At 39.1% G+C, this 15,923-nt stretch overlaps 1 protein-coding gene across 8 annotated transcripts in view; it reads left to right on the forward strand.

Moving 5' to 3' along the window:
- Window positions 1-3,253: 3,253 nt before the first annotated feature.
- Window positions 3,254-15,923, forward strand: part of LGALS8 (galectin 8) — a 35,983-nt gene continuing 23,313 nt past the window's right edge. The window contains exon 1 of one of the 8 annotated variants that reach the window (XM_029931649.1): window positions 3,254-3,285. The gene's annotated coding sequence lies outside the window, so the exon portion shown is untranslated. Of the gene's footprint in view, window positions 3,286-7,506; window positions 7,985-8,013; window positions 8,097-8,135; window positions 8,423-8,643; window positions 8,733-15,923 lie in introns of those variants that run through there. The other 7 variants (XM_029931651.1, XM_029931646.1, XM_029931653.1 and 4 more) reach the window with 7 other exon arrangements.

The following is a 15,923-nucleotide window of genomic DNA, read 5'->3' on the forward strand; positions in this document are numbered from 1 at the left end:
AGTTCCTTTGGGTAAATACCAAGGAATGTGATTGCTGGATCATATGTTCAGTGTATGTTTAGCTTAGTAAGAAACTCCCAAAGTGTCTTCCAGAGAAGCTATCCCATTTGCATTCCCACTGGCAATGTATGAAGAGTTTCCACTGCTCCACATCCTCACTAGCATTTTGGCGTTCTGGATTTGGGCAAATCTAATAGGTATGTAATGTTATTTTATTGTAGTTTCAATTTGCATTTTCCTAATGACATGGCTGAGATCAAGAGTCAGATGCTTAACCAAATGAGCCACCCAGGTAGGTGCCCCCTCATTGTGGTTTTGATTTGCATTTGTCTAATGATTAGTGATGTGAGCTTGTTGGTCACTTGTGTATCATCTTTGGAAAAATGTCTATTCAAGTTATTTGAATATTTTTGATTTGGGTTATTTGTTTTTTGTTGTGGAGTTATAGGAATTCTTATATATATGTGTGTATACACAATGTATATTCTGGATATTAACTCCTTATCAGATATATGATTTGCAAATATTTTCCCCCTCCCATGGGTTGCCTTTTCACTCTGTTGATTGTGACTTTTGTGCACAGAATTTTTAAGTTTGACATACAGTCTTATTTGTCTATTTCTTTTTTAAAAAGTGTTTTAATGTTTATTTCTTTTCTGGGACTGTAAGGGGGGGGCGGGGGAGGCAGAGGTCAGAGAGAGAAGGAGTCACAGAATCTGAAGCAGGCTCCCAGCTCCAAGCTTTCAAGACAGAGCCAGATGCAGGGCTCCAACCCACAAACGGAACCATGAGATCATGACCTGAGCTGAAGTTGGATGCTTAACTGACTGAGCCACCCAGGTTTCCCTCTAATTGTCTACTTCTTAATTTTCTATCTGTGCTTTTGGTGTCATATCCAAAAAATCCTTGCCAAAATCTATTGTCATGCGGTTCTCGCCCTCTATTTTCTCCTCGGAATTGTGTAGTTTTATGTTTAATGTTAAGTTTTTCATCCATTTTGAGTTCATTTTTGTATAAGATGTAAGCTAAAAGTCCAATTTGGCATGTGAATATCTAATTTTACCAACATCATTTGTTGAAGAGACTGTCTTTCCCCCCACTGAGTGGTCTTAGCAACCTATTGCAGATATTGGCCGTATACATAAGTGTTTATTTCAGGGCTTTCTGTTCTGTTCAATTGGTCCTTTTGCCAGCACCAGGCTATTTGCTTACCAGCTTTGTAATATGTTTCAAAATCAGGAAATGTAAGACCTCTAACTTTGTTCTTTTTTTTTCAATATTGTTTTAGTTACTGAAAGTCCCTTGGGATTCCATATGAGATTTAAGATTTCTTTTTCTTTTTTTATGTTTTTATTTATTTTTGAGAGACAGAGACAGCGCGAGCATTGGAGGGTCAGAGAGAGAGGGAGACACAGAATCTGAAGCAGGCTTCAGATTCTCACGAACCATGAGATCATGACCTGAACTGAAGTCGGACGCTCAACCGACTGAGCCACCCAGGCCCTCCTAAGATTTCTTTTTCTATTTCTGCAAAAAGTGCTGTTGGAATTTTGATAAGCATTGCAGTGAAACTATATAGATCACTTTGGGGGCGCCTGGGTGGCTCAGTCGGTTAAGCCTCCGACTTCAGCTCAGGTCAGATCTCACGTTCGTGGGTTCAAGCCCCGCGTGGGGCTCTGTGCTGACAGCTAGCTCGGAGCCTGGAGCCTGCTTCCGGTTCTGTGTCTCCTTCTCTGTCTGCCCCTCCCCCTCTCATGCTCTGTCTCTCTCTGTATCAAAAATAAATAAAACATTAAAAAAAAAGAAAAGAAAAAACTATATAGATCACTTTGGATAGTATCAAATTACTTTAAAACAGAAGTGTTATTATATATCTCCTATGCGATATGGCTTAAAGACAGAAAATAAGTACAAATAAACCTTGATTTTTTTGCAATCATATTGTTACAACAATATTTAACTTTTTATCCCCAAACTATTATATATGTAGAATAAAGCAAATAAGTAATTATGTTAATGTTGTTAGAAACCAAGATTTTTATTTTCTTTTTTTTTTTTTTTTTTTTTTTTTTTTTTCAAGATTTTTATTTTCAAAGATGAGGAATACATATTTTTAAAAAAGCTAAATGAAAACATTGTAATCCTAAATCAAATGAAATCAGTATAACCTCATGTATACATTTATATTTTATATATTTTAATTAAATATATATTTAAATACACATTTTATATATTTAAAATATATATATTAAAATAGATTTTATATGTTTAATATATTACATATATATATTTTTTTAAACAAACATTTTTCCTGGCTTTATATACTAAGGAAATCTAGAAACCAACCCAATGGCCATAAGCATCCTTAGTCAAAATTGTGGTCTCTCTATACCATTCCCACTAAAACCTTTCTTGGAAAAATTGCTTAAAAAAATACTAAGTCCAGGTTTTGCAAGAAATAACCTGTCACAGAAATTCTAATGAACTGTGTAACTACAAGTTAGAAGACAATTAGCTATACACAAGAAGGATTGGTTAAATATTCAGATTGCATTGCTGAGGGAGGCTTTTTAATAGTATTAAGAATCTCAGCTGCTTTGCAAGAAAAAAGATCACAATGAGCATTAACAGTTACTGACATTATCCTTTTGAATTTTAAAATACTTATGTAGCTCCAGTGGGAGCTACATTTTTTACCCGTTGTTTCTCTAGTGCCTAAAGTGTTATCTAGTATAATATGTATATGGCTTTAAGTATTTTATTGTGTTTTCACTTCTTAAGTTTACATAATTTTGGATATATTCTCATGTAAAATAACAATATGTTATTCTCTAGTTAATATACCTTAGTCTGCCAAGACTTTCAAGAAAACTATTTTATTTTTAATTTTTTTAATGTTTATTTATTTTGAGAGAGAGAGACAGAGAGAGAGAGAGAGAAGGGGAGGAGCAGAGGGAGAGAGAGAATTCCAAGCAGGTTTCATGCCCACCATGGAGACCAAATCAGGGCTCCATCCCATGACTGTGGGATCATGACCTGAGCCAAAATCAAGAGGTGGACATTTAACTGACTGAGCCACCCAGGGGCCCCAAGAAAAGCATTTTAAAAACAGGACGGTATCTCATTCTTTGAGCCACTGGGATGAATTAATTTAATTTACACCCCTCTGAAGATCTTCCACATCTTCAAGATTCTTTTATTTTATGACAAAACCATAGTTCTAGAAGCTTGTTTCTCACACCTGAAAAGACTGGATCAGGGACATGATCGTGTAGAACATAAAAGGTAAGCCAGATGGATCAAAACACAGGAGGTCTGAAGGTTGATGCTCATGGGTGGTGCTAGTTAGTATTGGGTTGTGAGAGAGATTTGTTCAAAGCAAGAAGATTCAAAGAAGAAACGAGTCCATTTATAGTGTGTGTGGGGGGATAATCAGAAGAGGTCAATAACACCAACCATGAAATCTCCCTGGGAAATAAACAGGTTTAAGAACTCCTAAGTGCTGTGGTGTTGTAAAGAATGCACTTCTGGGGCGCCTGGATGGCTCAGTCCATAGAGCATGCAACTCTTGATCTCGAGGTCGAGAGTTCTAGCCCCTCATTGGATGTAGAAATTACTTTTAAAAATTAGAGAATGCAGTCCTAAAGATTGAATAATTTAAAAATCTGCATAATTAAAATTTTCTCATAGAAACAAATGGAAAGCAGGGTATATGTTCTCAGAGCTCATACATCTATAAATATTGTGGCAAGTTTCTGAATATTTTTCTTGCTAAAGATTCTAGAGTTTTGACTTCTAAATTCACAGCATGAATAATTATTGAAGCAGTTATTTAAAGTACTTTGTAGTGTTTTAGCACATCTAACTTGTATTTAAAAAAATCTTCTTTTTTGAGAAAGAGAACAAGAGAAAAGAGGTGGGGCAGGGGGAGAGAGAGAACCTTAAGCAGGCTCCATGCCCAGCTCGGAGCCCAATCTCACAACGATGAGATCATGACCCGAGCTGAAATCAAGAGTTGGAAGCTTAACTAACTGAGCCACCCAGGTGCCCCTGTATTCCACAATTATTAATTTTAGGCATATTTTCCCAGCACTGGCACCACCATTTAATCAATGCTTGGAGGGAAAAAAATTATTTATGAAACCCAGCAAAAAATAATAAGCAAAATCACCACCAGAAGTGCTTTCCACCTTTGAACAATGGGATACACCTCATTAAATACAGATTATTTCACATTTTGCTTGTAAGACAATACTTTTATACCATTACTGGTTCTAAATTGGCAGCTACATGGCAGTATGTAAATGTGTCTTCTTGAGTAAGGAGAGAGGACAATAAAGAGATGAAATTGATCCGACTAGAAATGATCCCTTCAGCTTTGGAACTCTGAGACAATTGCAAATAATTTGTAATATCGGCCTTGTTGTTTGAACTGATATTCTGAATTTTTATTACTGTGTGTTTTGGGTAAAATCACCTCTAGAACCACTCTTGTGATCATCTCTTTCTCCTGCATCATTAGTGTTTTCTGCTCTACTGGATAGTTCATATGAGTACACTCAGTAGTGTAGTAGTAAATGTCTAACACCCAGCTTTAGGCTGGGCGACTGGGGGGTAGCCCTAAGTTGTGTGGTTGTCTGTGTCCCTGGCGTAAGTACTTCCGTTCCTGGCCATTTTCAAGGTACCCACATGGAAGAGGTGTGCAAAATTGGCTCTTGCGGGCTAATGTGAGCCAGCTCCAATGCTCCCCAAAAGTGTTCTTCAACCTCAGTTAACAATCCATGAGTGGGTCTTGCAAACATTTTAGTGAGTAATAAGCAGCAGATTTTAATGAAGAATTAGAACGTGTTGCACAACAAGAGTATTGTTTTTGCAAAGTTTTGTTTTCATAATTTTAAATACATATGTAACAAGTCACAATGGAAATGTAGTTCTTATTGTGGCTTGCTTGTTCAAAATCTACAAAGCACCACCGTAGTATCTTCTCTTTAAAAAAAAAAACAAAAATAGAACAAAACAAAATCAAAATCTTCTTTTTACTCCACCGCTTCCTTAGCTATGACAATTTCTCTGTTCTTCACATTGAAACTTAAAATATTGATAGTCGTGATTTCTGCTGCTACTTCACCTCACATTTCTCAACCCACTTCAGAGTCAGTCACTAATGACCTTCAAGTTGCAAAATCCACTGGAAACTTCTGTGTTCCTTGACCTCTTGGCAGCATGTGACACAAGGAGCTGTTCTTCCTTAAAGCACTTCCTTGCTTTGGCTTCTAGAATATACTCCCAGTAGTCTGCAGACTACTCAGAAGTCTGTCAAGGCCTCTTCTCAGACTCTTTCATTGCCTTTTCTTTCCTTATCTTTCCAGAGCTCAGTCTTAGATCAAATTCTCCATCTATCTGTGCTCCTGGGTGACCTCATCAAATCCCATGACTTTATCTCACATCATTGTCTCCTTTGCTATACATGAAATGCATTACTGAGCCTTAGGGACCTTGCATGAGCTGTTCCCTCTGCCTAAAATGCTCTTCCCCAAGATCTTCGATGGCTTCCTCTCACTCACCAGCAGTTCAGACATCATCTCTTCAGAAAGGCTTTCCCTGGCACCCAACGAAAGCACCCAAGTGCTCTCAATGACATCATCCTTTTTAAGTCTTCTCTGAAACTCATTATCTGTGTCCCCCATGGGAATGTCAACCCCACTGAAACAAGAATAGTGAAAAACCCTCCATCCTCCCCAAGCTCATCATTTGGTGGGTGAAGTTATATAAAATAAAAAGGTAAATTATATAGCACATTGGCATGTGGTAAGTGCTAGAGAAAAATAAAGGAAGGAAAAGTGATAGAATACTCTGTGTGTGTGTGTGTGTGTGTGTGTGTGTGTGTGTGTGTGTTGGTGTTTCCAATTTTAAATAGGGTAGTCAGGAGAGGCTTCACTGAAAATTGGTATTTGAGTAGACTTTAGGGAGGAAGAGGAAACGTCAGATGCAAAGGTTTTGGGAGGTGTGACAAGCATGCCATAAAAATGCCAAGAAGGCCAGTGTGCTTGTGGCAGAATGAGGATGGAGGCATGAAGATGAGTAGAAGAGGAAGTGAGTGTGTGTGAGGAGATGGTGGTCAGATCATGTAAGGACGGGGATATCCACTCAAAGAAGAAGCAACTACCAGTGGCAAGTTCTAGCAGAGGAGTCACATTGTTTGAATTGTTTTGTCACGCTCCTTTTGGTTGCTGAGTTGACATGAGATGGCAGGGGAACAAGGGCAAAAAGCAGGGAGACCAGTTACGAGGCTCCTGCAATAACCCAAGGAAGAGATACGGGACTTCCATGTATTTATGCCTCTTCTTTGCATCTCGAAGTGTCCCGAGGCAAACACTACAAACACCTTTTAGTATCGGTGTGTCCCTTATTGCTGTGCCTTGTGTCATGGTGGACAGTCAGGATATATTTGTAAGATTTTAAATGATGCAAAAACATACTGAGCTCATTAAACAAAACAGGGAGTAATGAGTGGTTATTTCTAAGAATGTGTTCTGTTTTTGTGGATGTTTTAATCCAGAATTACTTCAACACTGAATTTCTGGCTCTTTTACTTGGTCACATTTGCACTTAAGAAAGAAATAGAGCACTGATGTGTATTTATTTCAACTTATTTTTACAAAGGAGAGGTACCAAACCCAGGCAAAATTGTGTAGACATTTAATTGCTCCTCACCTATGATTTCAACCCAATATTCAATGTCTACTTCATGCAAAGCATTACTCTGGGCAATAGGGGAACAAACATATAAGACAAATTTCTCTTTTCAGTTTAAAATCGAGTTGGCTAGATAAAACACAACCCGCAGAAGCAGAAGTACAAATCCAAGGTAGACTATATGCAGGGTTAAATGCAGCTATTTAAATTGGATCCTGGAGAGTGAATCAAACTTGGAAAATGAATAAAGAGCAAAAAGTAATAATAAGTCTGAACGTGAGTTCACAGGCATGAGATTTGTAATAAATTCTTCAACTTAAATACAAAATAATAAAAACCAAAGCCACCGGGAAGAAAGCCTAGAGCTGTGACATCAAAACAGGTCTTTCAAAACAAACGTGGATACAAATCCAGCAGACAAGTAGGAACATGAGAACTGTGTGGTCCCTAACAGAAAACAAACTGAAAGCAGCCAGCTGTTCAAGGTACATAACTTTATTTGTATTTCTCTGTTTTTACAGCAAACCAGTGGTCAGTGTAGGTCCTTGGGTGAGAAATCAGTCTTTTACTGAACATCTCTGCTCGAAACTGTGCCCCATACTGCTGACTTTTCCCCACGGGAAGGTGTGTAATTTAGGAAATACCAACGCACGATGCAGTTGGCGGGTAATCCACAGTGGCTGCAAGTCCCTTAGACTAACCTGACGGGGCGCTCGGGGCTGGGCGCAATCCAGCCGTACTGACCCACCCCCCGCACCCCACCATCTCAGTCACACCCCAGGGTGTGCACTGTCAAGAAGGGGCGCGTCCAAGTCGGGTTATCTTTCATAGCACCAGCTGGACTCCGACCCACGGCAGAGGCCGGGACACCCGAGCGGCCGGAAAGCCCCGGGCCGAGGGAGCATCAGCTTTCTTCTTTCCAACCCATTTCCGTCCACTCCCAGCCGGACTAGGGGGCAGGGGCAGATGGGTGCGCCCAGGAGTTTGTAAAACACACGCTGCGGTCCTCCCGCTCCGTTCGTCCCGCAGCAAGCCGGCGCGTTCCGATCCCCGGAGGCTGTGCAGGAGGCCCGGCTGGGGGTGGCCAGCCGCCAGCAGGGCCCCGAACACGCCCGGCACACGGAGGCCGGGCCGACGGCGACGCCCACTCGGGCGCGCGAACCGGGAAATGGAGGCGGACTGAGTCCTCTCGCTTTCCGTAGCCGCCCACGTCTCCCGGGATCCCGGACGACGCGCCGCGGCTGATAAACAGCCGGGTGCGTGGAGCGCCGGCCACGCCTGTCCTGGGGTGAGTCGGGCGGCGGCGGGTGTCCGTGGAGGAGTGGCTGGCTCTTGCGGGGGGGGGGTGAGCGCTAGCCGAGGAGGGGACGCGGACATCGCTGTCTCCACGTCGGAGTTTGGTGGGTGGTACCTCTCAGGTGCACCCCGTCCCAAGGGTCCTCTCCGCGGCCGCATGGGGCGGGGTGGCGGGAAGCTCCCAGGAGGGAGCGGGCATCGGGAGCACGGGGAGCAGCGGCCCTTCCCGCCCTGCTGCCCCGCCGCAGACCCTCCGCGTCCCCGCTGCCTGCGGCCCTCAGCCAGATTGCTCGGGGGCTCTCCTGCCCCATCTTTTGAAGGACCACCTCTTTGCATTTAGCGACAGACGTCCATTGCTCTCCCGGACTCTGAACACGTTGGTGCGAGATGCCGAGTCATTTGACTGCAGTGTTAAAGTTCGGAAATGGAGGTCACGTAAATTGCTTTGTCCGTAAAACATAATGATGGCTTTTTTGTGAAGCGAAGAAACTGCGGGATCCGTCCCTGTGGGTGCCTCGGGAATGGCTGGTTTCATGCAAGCCTGTGGCTTAAATTGGGTCACTCTCTGGTCGCGACGTAAATTATGAATGTAGCTATGGCATCTCTATATCCTTTCCCTCTTCTCGTATTCTCACTTCCTCATTTACAGAGTAGAAGGAAGAGTTTTGAGGTTTTGACTAACGTCTAAATTAAAGACAGGTTGGGGTTACGTTTAGGTGGTAAGCCAAAGAAGGATGCAGGTTGGTTTGTTTTTTTTTTTCCTTACTAGAAACTAATAGTTGTGGTTACTGTGTATCTTTCTTTGGTATAATAACAGAATTGGCGGAAGTAAAGTGTGACAAAGTTTACTTTCGTTTCTCTTTCAGTTGTGCTTGACGTCTTTAAGTCTTTCCTGGAGATGTTAAATGGGTACTTCTGTCAGTGGGATGCTTTTATCTTTAAAGCTGTGGCTGATGCATATAGTTTTAAGCCACAAGGAAAACTGCATCATTGTTATTCAAGGGATTGGACTTTTTCCTATTTGACTTGTTTAATGGAGGAGGAAGAGAGACTCTTTCTATTAAAACAAGAATGCTAAAATTTATAAAGCACTTACTAGTCCATTGTTTTACTAATTCATTTAACCCAAGGACAAACGTGTCAGGTGTCAGGCTATTATTCGCATTTTACCAACGAGAAAAGTTAAAGGAGTATCTTTGGTAGTTGTACAGGATGATTTGCTAGTATTTATTTTTAGTAATAAATTCCAAGTTAGAGAAATTCTAGGAATGTAGTGTGTTAAGTTTATCATTTGGTTTTATTTCTGATTGAGCAGCCTCAGGATTTTGCTGGTAAAAATAAAGGACAGTTAGTGCTGATTTTACTTCTCACAATTAACCTCTTCTAGTTGTCTTCATGATCTGATAAACTTGTTTCTCCTTTTTTTAATTGAAGAGTAGTTGACATAGAATATTCTGTTAATTTCAAGTGTAGCATAGTGATTCAATATTTATATGAGGTTTATCTTTGGGAAAATGTCTGTTCATGTGTTCTGCTCATTTTTTAATCTGATTGATATTGAGTTGAGTTTTTGATGTATTTTGGATGTAACCCCTTATCAGATGTATTATTTGCAAATATCTTCTCCAGTAAGTTTCTTTTTTGTTTTGTTAATGGTTTCCTTCACTATGCAAAAGCTTTTTATTTTGATGTAAGCCCATTTGTTAATTTTTGTTATTAACAAAATTTGTTTTTGTTGTCTTTGCTTAAAGAGACATACAAAAAAATACTAAGACTGACGTCAAAGAGCTTACTGCCTGTGTTTTCTTTGAAGAGTTTTGTGGTTTCAGGTCTTCTATATGTTTTTTATCGCTTTTAATTTTTTTTTTTTAATGTATGGCATAAGAAAGTCACCCAATTTCTTTCTTTTGCATTTAGCTGTCCAGTTTTCTCAACATCATTTATTAAAGAGACCATCTTTTCTCCATTCTTGCCTCCTTTGTCTTAAATTAATTGACCATGTAAGTGTGGGTTTATTTTGGGTTCTCTGTTCTGTTCTATTGAGCTATGTGTCTGTTTTTGATTACTTTGTAGTACTCTTTGAAATCTGGGAGCCTGCTCCCCCCAACTTTGTTGTTCTTTGTCAAGATTGCTTTGGCTGTTTGGTTTTGGTCTTGCTTGTGGTTACACACAGATTTTACAATTATTTGTTCTAGTTACATGAAAAATGCCATTGGTATTTTGAAAGGAATTGCATTGAATCTGTAGATTGCTTTGGGTAGTATGGGCATTTTAACAACATCAGTTCTTCCAGTCTGTGAACATGATATATCTTTTTATTTTTTTGTGTTGTCTTCAGTTTGTTTCGTCAGTGTCTTATAGTTTGGAGAGTACAGGTCTTTCCCCTCGATGATTAAATGTATTCCTCAGTACTTCATTCTTCTTGATGCAATTGTAAGTGGGATTGTTAATTTCTGTTTCAGAGAGTTCATTATTAGTGTATAGAAATGGAGATTTCTGTACATTGATTTTCTATCCTGCAACTTTACTGAATTCATTTATTCTGATAGTTTTTTTGGTGGAGCCTTTAGGGTCTTTTATATGTAGTAGTCATCTGGAAATAGTGATGGTTTTACTTCTTTCTGTCCAATCTGGATGCCTTTTATTTCTTTTTCTTGCCTAATTGCTGTGACTAGGGCTTTCAAAACTGTGATGAATTAAAGTGGCATACGTGGGCAGACTTGTTCCTGCTATGAGAGGAAAAGCTTTGAGCTTTTCGCTGTTAAGTATGATGTGAGCTGCACGCTTGTCCTGTGTGGCCTCTATTATGTTTCGGTATGTTCCCTCTGTACTCACTTTATTGAGAGTTTTTAATCATAAGTAGATGCTGAATGTAAGCAAATGCTTTTTCTGTATCTGCTGAGATGTTCATATGATTTTCATTCTTCATTTCGTCCATATGGTGAATGACATTGATTTGTGGATATTGAAACAACCTTGAATTCCCGGAATAAATCCCACTTGATCATGTGTAGGATCCTTTTAATGTAGTACTGAATTCGGTTTATTAATATTTTGTTGAGAATTTTTGCATCTATGTTCATCAGGGATATTGGCATATAATTTTTTTTTTTTTTTGGTAATGTCTTTCTAAGATTTTGGTATTAGGGTAATGTTGGCCTTGTAGAATAAGTTTGGAAATGTTCCTTCCTCTTCAGTTTTCTGGAATAGTTTGATAAGAATAGGTATTAACAGTTCTTGACATGTTGGGGTGCTTGGGTGGCTCAGTCGGTTAAGTGTCCAACTCTTGATTTTGGTTCAGGTAACGATCTCATGGTTCATAGGATCAAGCCCCATGTCAGGCTCTGTGCTGACAGTGCAGAGTCTGCTTAGAATTCTCTCTCTTCCTCTCTCTCTGCCCCTCCCCTGCACTCACGCACGCTCTCTTTCTCAAAATAAATAAGTAAAATAACCCCAATTATTGAAATGTTTGGTAGAATTTACCTGTGAAGCTTTCTAATCTTGGGCTTTCATTTATTAGGAGTTTTTTGGTTACTGATTAACTTTCATAGTAATTACTTTCTTCAGGTTTTTAGTTTCTTCCTGATTCAGTCTTGAAAGATTGTATGTTTCTAAGAATTTATCTATTTCTTTTAGGTTGTCCAATTTGTGGGCATATAATCATTCATAGTAGCCTCTTACGATCCTTTGTATTTCTCTGATATCAATTATAACTTTTTTCATTTCTGGTTTTATTTTTTGGCCCCTGTCTCTCCCTCCCTCCGTTCCTCCCACCTTTGCTTTCCTTCTTTCCTTCCTTTCTGCTTACCTGTCTGCCTACCAGGGGAGGGGGCAGAGGGAGAGAGAGAGAGAGCTTCCCAAGCAGGCTCTATGTTTGGAGCCCAATGTGGGGCTCAGTCCCACAACCGTGGGATCATGATTGGAGCCTAAATCAAGAGTCAGACACTCAATCGACTGAGCCACCCAGGTACCCCTGTCTTTTTCTTGATGAGTTTGATTAAAGGTTTATCAGTATTGTTTATCTTTTCAAAGAACTGTTTCATTGGTCTTTACTATTTTTTGTCTCCACTTATTTCTGTTCTGATCTTTATTATTTCCTTCCTTTTACTAATTTTGTACTTTGTTCTTTTTTTTCTCTTCCTTGAGGCTTAAGATTAGACTCATTTTTCTTTTCTTTTCTTTTTTTTTTTTTTTTCTTTTTTTTGAGCTAGGCTGTGAACTTCCCTTTTAGACCTGCTTTTTGCTATTGGGTCGCCTGGGTGGCTCAGTCAGTTAAGCATCCAACTTCGGCTCAGGTCATGATCTCACGGTTTGTGGGTTTGAGCCCTGCCACCAGCTCTGTGCTGACAGCTAGCTCAGAGCCTGGAGCCTGCTTCCGGTTCTGTGTCTCCCTCTCTCTCTGCCCTTCCCCCATTCATGCTCTGTTTCTTTCTGTCTCAATAATAAATAAACATCAAAAAAATTAGAACTGCTTTTGCTGCATCCCATAGATTTTAGCACATTGTGTTTTCATTTGTCTAAAAGTATTTTTTAATTTCTCTGTTGACTTTGTTCATTGGCCCATTGGTTATTTAGTAGCATGTTCTTTAGTGCCCATGTTTGTGGGTTTTTTGTTTTCTTTTTGTAACTAATTTCTAGATTTCTAATTCCCTTGTGGTTGGAAAAGTTGCTTGATATGATTTCAGTCTTCTAAAATTTATTCAGACTTATTTTGTGACCTAACATGTGATCATTCCTAGAGAATTTCCATGTGTACTTGAGAAGAATTTGTAGTCTGCTGATTTTGGATGGGATGTTCTATATGTATTCCGTCCACCTGGTCTAATATATATTGGTTTTTTAAAAATTCTTTTAACATTTATTTATTTTTGAAAGAGAGAGAGAGAGACAGAGCGTGAACAGGGGAGGGGCAGAGAGAGAAAGAGACACAGAATCTGAAGTAGTCTCCAGGCTCTGAGCTAGGAGTCTGCACAGAGCCCGACGTGGGGCCCGAATCCACGAACTGTGAGATCATGACCTGAGCCAAAGTCGGACACTCAACCAACTGAGCCACCCAGGCGCCCCTCTAATGTATGTTTTAAGGCCAGGATTTACTTACTAATATTCTGCCTGGAGGATCTATCCAGTGATGTAAGTGGGGTGTTAAAGCCCCCTACTATTACTGTATTGCTGTTAATTTATCCTTTTGTGTTTGTTAGTATTTGCTTTATATATTTAGGTGCTCCTCTGTTGGGTAAATAAATATTTACAAGTGTTACATCTTCTTACTTGGTTGATTTATCATTATGTAATGCTCTTGTCTCCTGTTTCAATCTTTGTTTCAAAATCTATTTTGTCTGATACAAGTATTTCTGTACCAGCTTTCTTTTCTTTGTGTAGAATGTATTTTTTCATCCTTTCACTTTGAGTTGCTGTGTCTTTAGATCTAAAGTGAGTCTCCTGTAGGCAACATATAGATGGCTCTTGTTTGTTTGTTTATTTAGTTTAAAATTTTATTTTAATTCCAGTGTAGTTAACATACAGTGTTATATTAATTTCAGGTACACAATGTAGTGCTTCAGCAATTTTGTACATTACTCAGTGCCTCAAGATAACTATACTCTTAATCTCCTTCACCCATTTCACCCACACCCTCCCCACCTCCCCTCTAGTAACTATCTGTTCTGTACAGTCAAGAATCTGTTTTTTTGGTTTGCCTCTTATTTTTGCATTTGTTTTGTTTCTTAAATTCCACATATGAGTGAAATCATATGGTACTTGTTTTTCTCTGGCTGACTTACTTCACTTAGCATTATACTCTCTAGAGCCATCCATGCTGTTGCAAATGGCAAGATTTCATTCTTTTTTATGGCTGAATATTCCATTTTATATATGCCACATTTTAATTCATCTATCAGTGGACACTTGGGCTGCTTCCATAATTTGGCTAATAAACATAAGTGTACATACATCCTTTCAAATTAGTGTTTTTGTATTATCTGGGTTAAATGATAGTTCAAATACTTTATCATAGCTACTTTTAATTTCTTGAAAAAATCCATACGGTTTTACACAGTGTCTGCTCCAGTCCGCATTCCCATCAACAGTTTGTGAGGGTTCTTTTTTCTCCACATACTCTTCAATACTTGTTGTCTCTTGTGTTTTTGATTTGGCCATTTTGTTATGTGTGAGGTGATATCTCATTGTGGTTTTGATTTGCATTTCCCTTATGATGAGTGATGTTGAGCATCTGTTCATGTGTCTGTTGGCCATCTGGGTATCTTCTTTGGAGAAAGATCTTCTGCCCATTTTTAAGTTGGATTATCTGCTGGGTTTTTTTGTGGTGGTTGTTTTTTTGGTGTTGAGTTGTGTAAAATCTTTGTATATTTTGGATACTAACCCTTTACCAGATATACCATTTGCAAATATCTTCTCCCATTCAATAGGTTGCCTTGTAGTTATGTTGCTTGTTTCCTTTGCTGTGCAGTAGCTTTTTGTTTTGATGGAGTCTCAATATTTTATTTTTGCTTTTTTTCCCTTTGCCTCAGGAACAATTTCTACAAAGATGTTGTTGTGGTCTTTGTCAGAGAAATTACTGCATCTGTTCTCTTCAAGGATTTTGATGGTCTCAGGTCTCACATTTAGGTTCTTAATCTGTTTTGAGTTTGAGTGTTAGGTGTCAGAAAGTGGTCCAGCTTCATTCTTTTGCATGTAGTTGTCCAGTTTTTCCAAACACCATTTGTTGAAGAGAATGTTTTTTTCTTATTGCATGTTTTTCCCCCTAATTGCATATTCTCTCATTGCCAAAGATTAATTAACCATTAACCATAACCTTGCAGGTTTATTTTTATGCTTTCTGTTCTGTCCCATTGACCTATATGTTTATTTTTGTACCATGTTGTTTTGAATACTACAGTTTTGTAATATAACTGGAAATCTGGAATTGTTGTATCTCCAGCTTTGTTTTTCCTTTTCAAGATTGTTTCTGCTGTTCAGGGTATTTTATGGTTTCATACAAATTTTAGGATTATATGTTATAGTTCTGTGAAAAATGCTGTTGCTGTTTTGATAGGGATTGCATTGAAAATATAGATTGCTTTGGTTAGCATAAACATTTTTTTGGTAGTATGAACATTTTAACAATATTTGTTCTTCCAACCCATGAGCATGGAATGTCATTCCATTTGTTTTTGCCATCTTCAGTTTCTTTCATTAATGTTTTATAGTTTTCAGAGTACAGGTCTTTTACCTCCTTGGTTAACTTTATTCCTAGATATTTTACTATTTTTGGTGCAATTGTAAATGGGAGTTTTCTTAATTATTCTTCCTGTTGCCTCATTATTAGTGTATAAAAATGCAATGGAGGGGCGCCTGGGTGGCTCAGTCGGTTAAGCCTCCGGCTTCGGCTCAGGTCAGGTCTCACATTCATGAGTTCGAGCCCTGCATCGGGCTCTGTGCTGACAGCTAGCTCAGAGCCTGGAGCCTGCTTCCGGTTCTGTGACTCCTTCTCTCTCTACCCCTCCCCCTCTCATGCTCTGTCTCTCTCTGTATCAAAACTAAATAAAACATTAAAAAAAATTTTTTAAAAATGCAATGGAGTTTTGTACATTGATTTGGTATCCTGTGGCCTTACTGAATTGCTTTAGCAGTTCTAGTAGTTTTTTGGTATGGTCTTTCGGGTTTTCAATCCATAGTATTATGTCATCTGCAAATAGTGACAGTTCTTCCTAACTAATTTGGATCCTTGCTATTCTTTTTTCTTATCTGATTGCTATGGCTAGTACTTCCAGTACTATGCTGAATACAAGTGGTGAGAGTGAACATTCTTGTCTTATTCCTGACATGAGGGTGAAATCTCTTAGTTTTTCCCCATTTAGGATGATATTAACTGTGGGTTTTCATATATGGCTCTTATTATATTGAGATATGTTCCCTCTGAACCCACTTTGTGG

Source organism: Suricata suricatta, chromosome 2 (assembly GCF_006229205.1).
Source record: "Suricata suricatta isolate VVHF042 chromosome 2, meerkat_22Aug2017_6uvM2_HiC, whole genome shotgun sequence".
NCBI lineage: Eukaryota > Metazoa > Chordata > Mammalia > Carnivora > Herpestidae > Suricata > Suricata suricatta.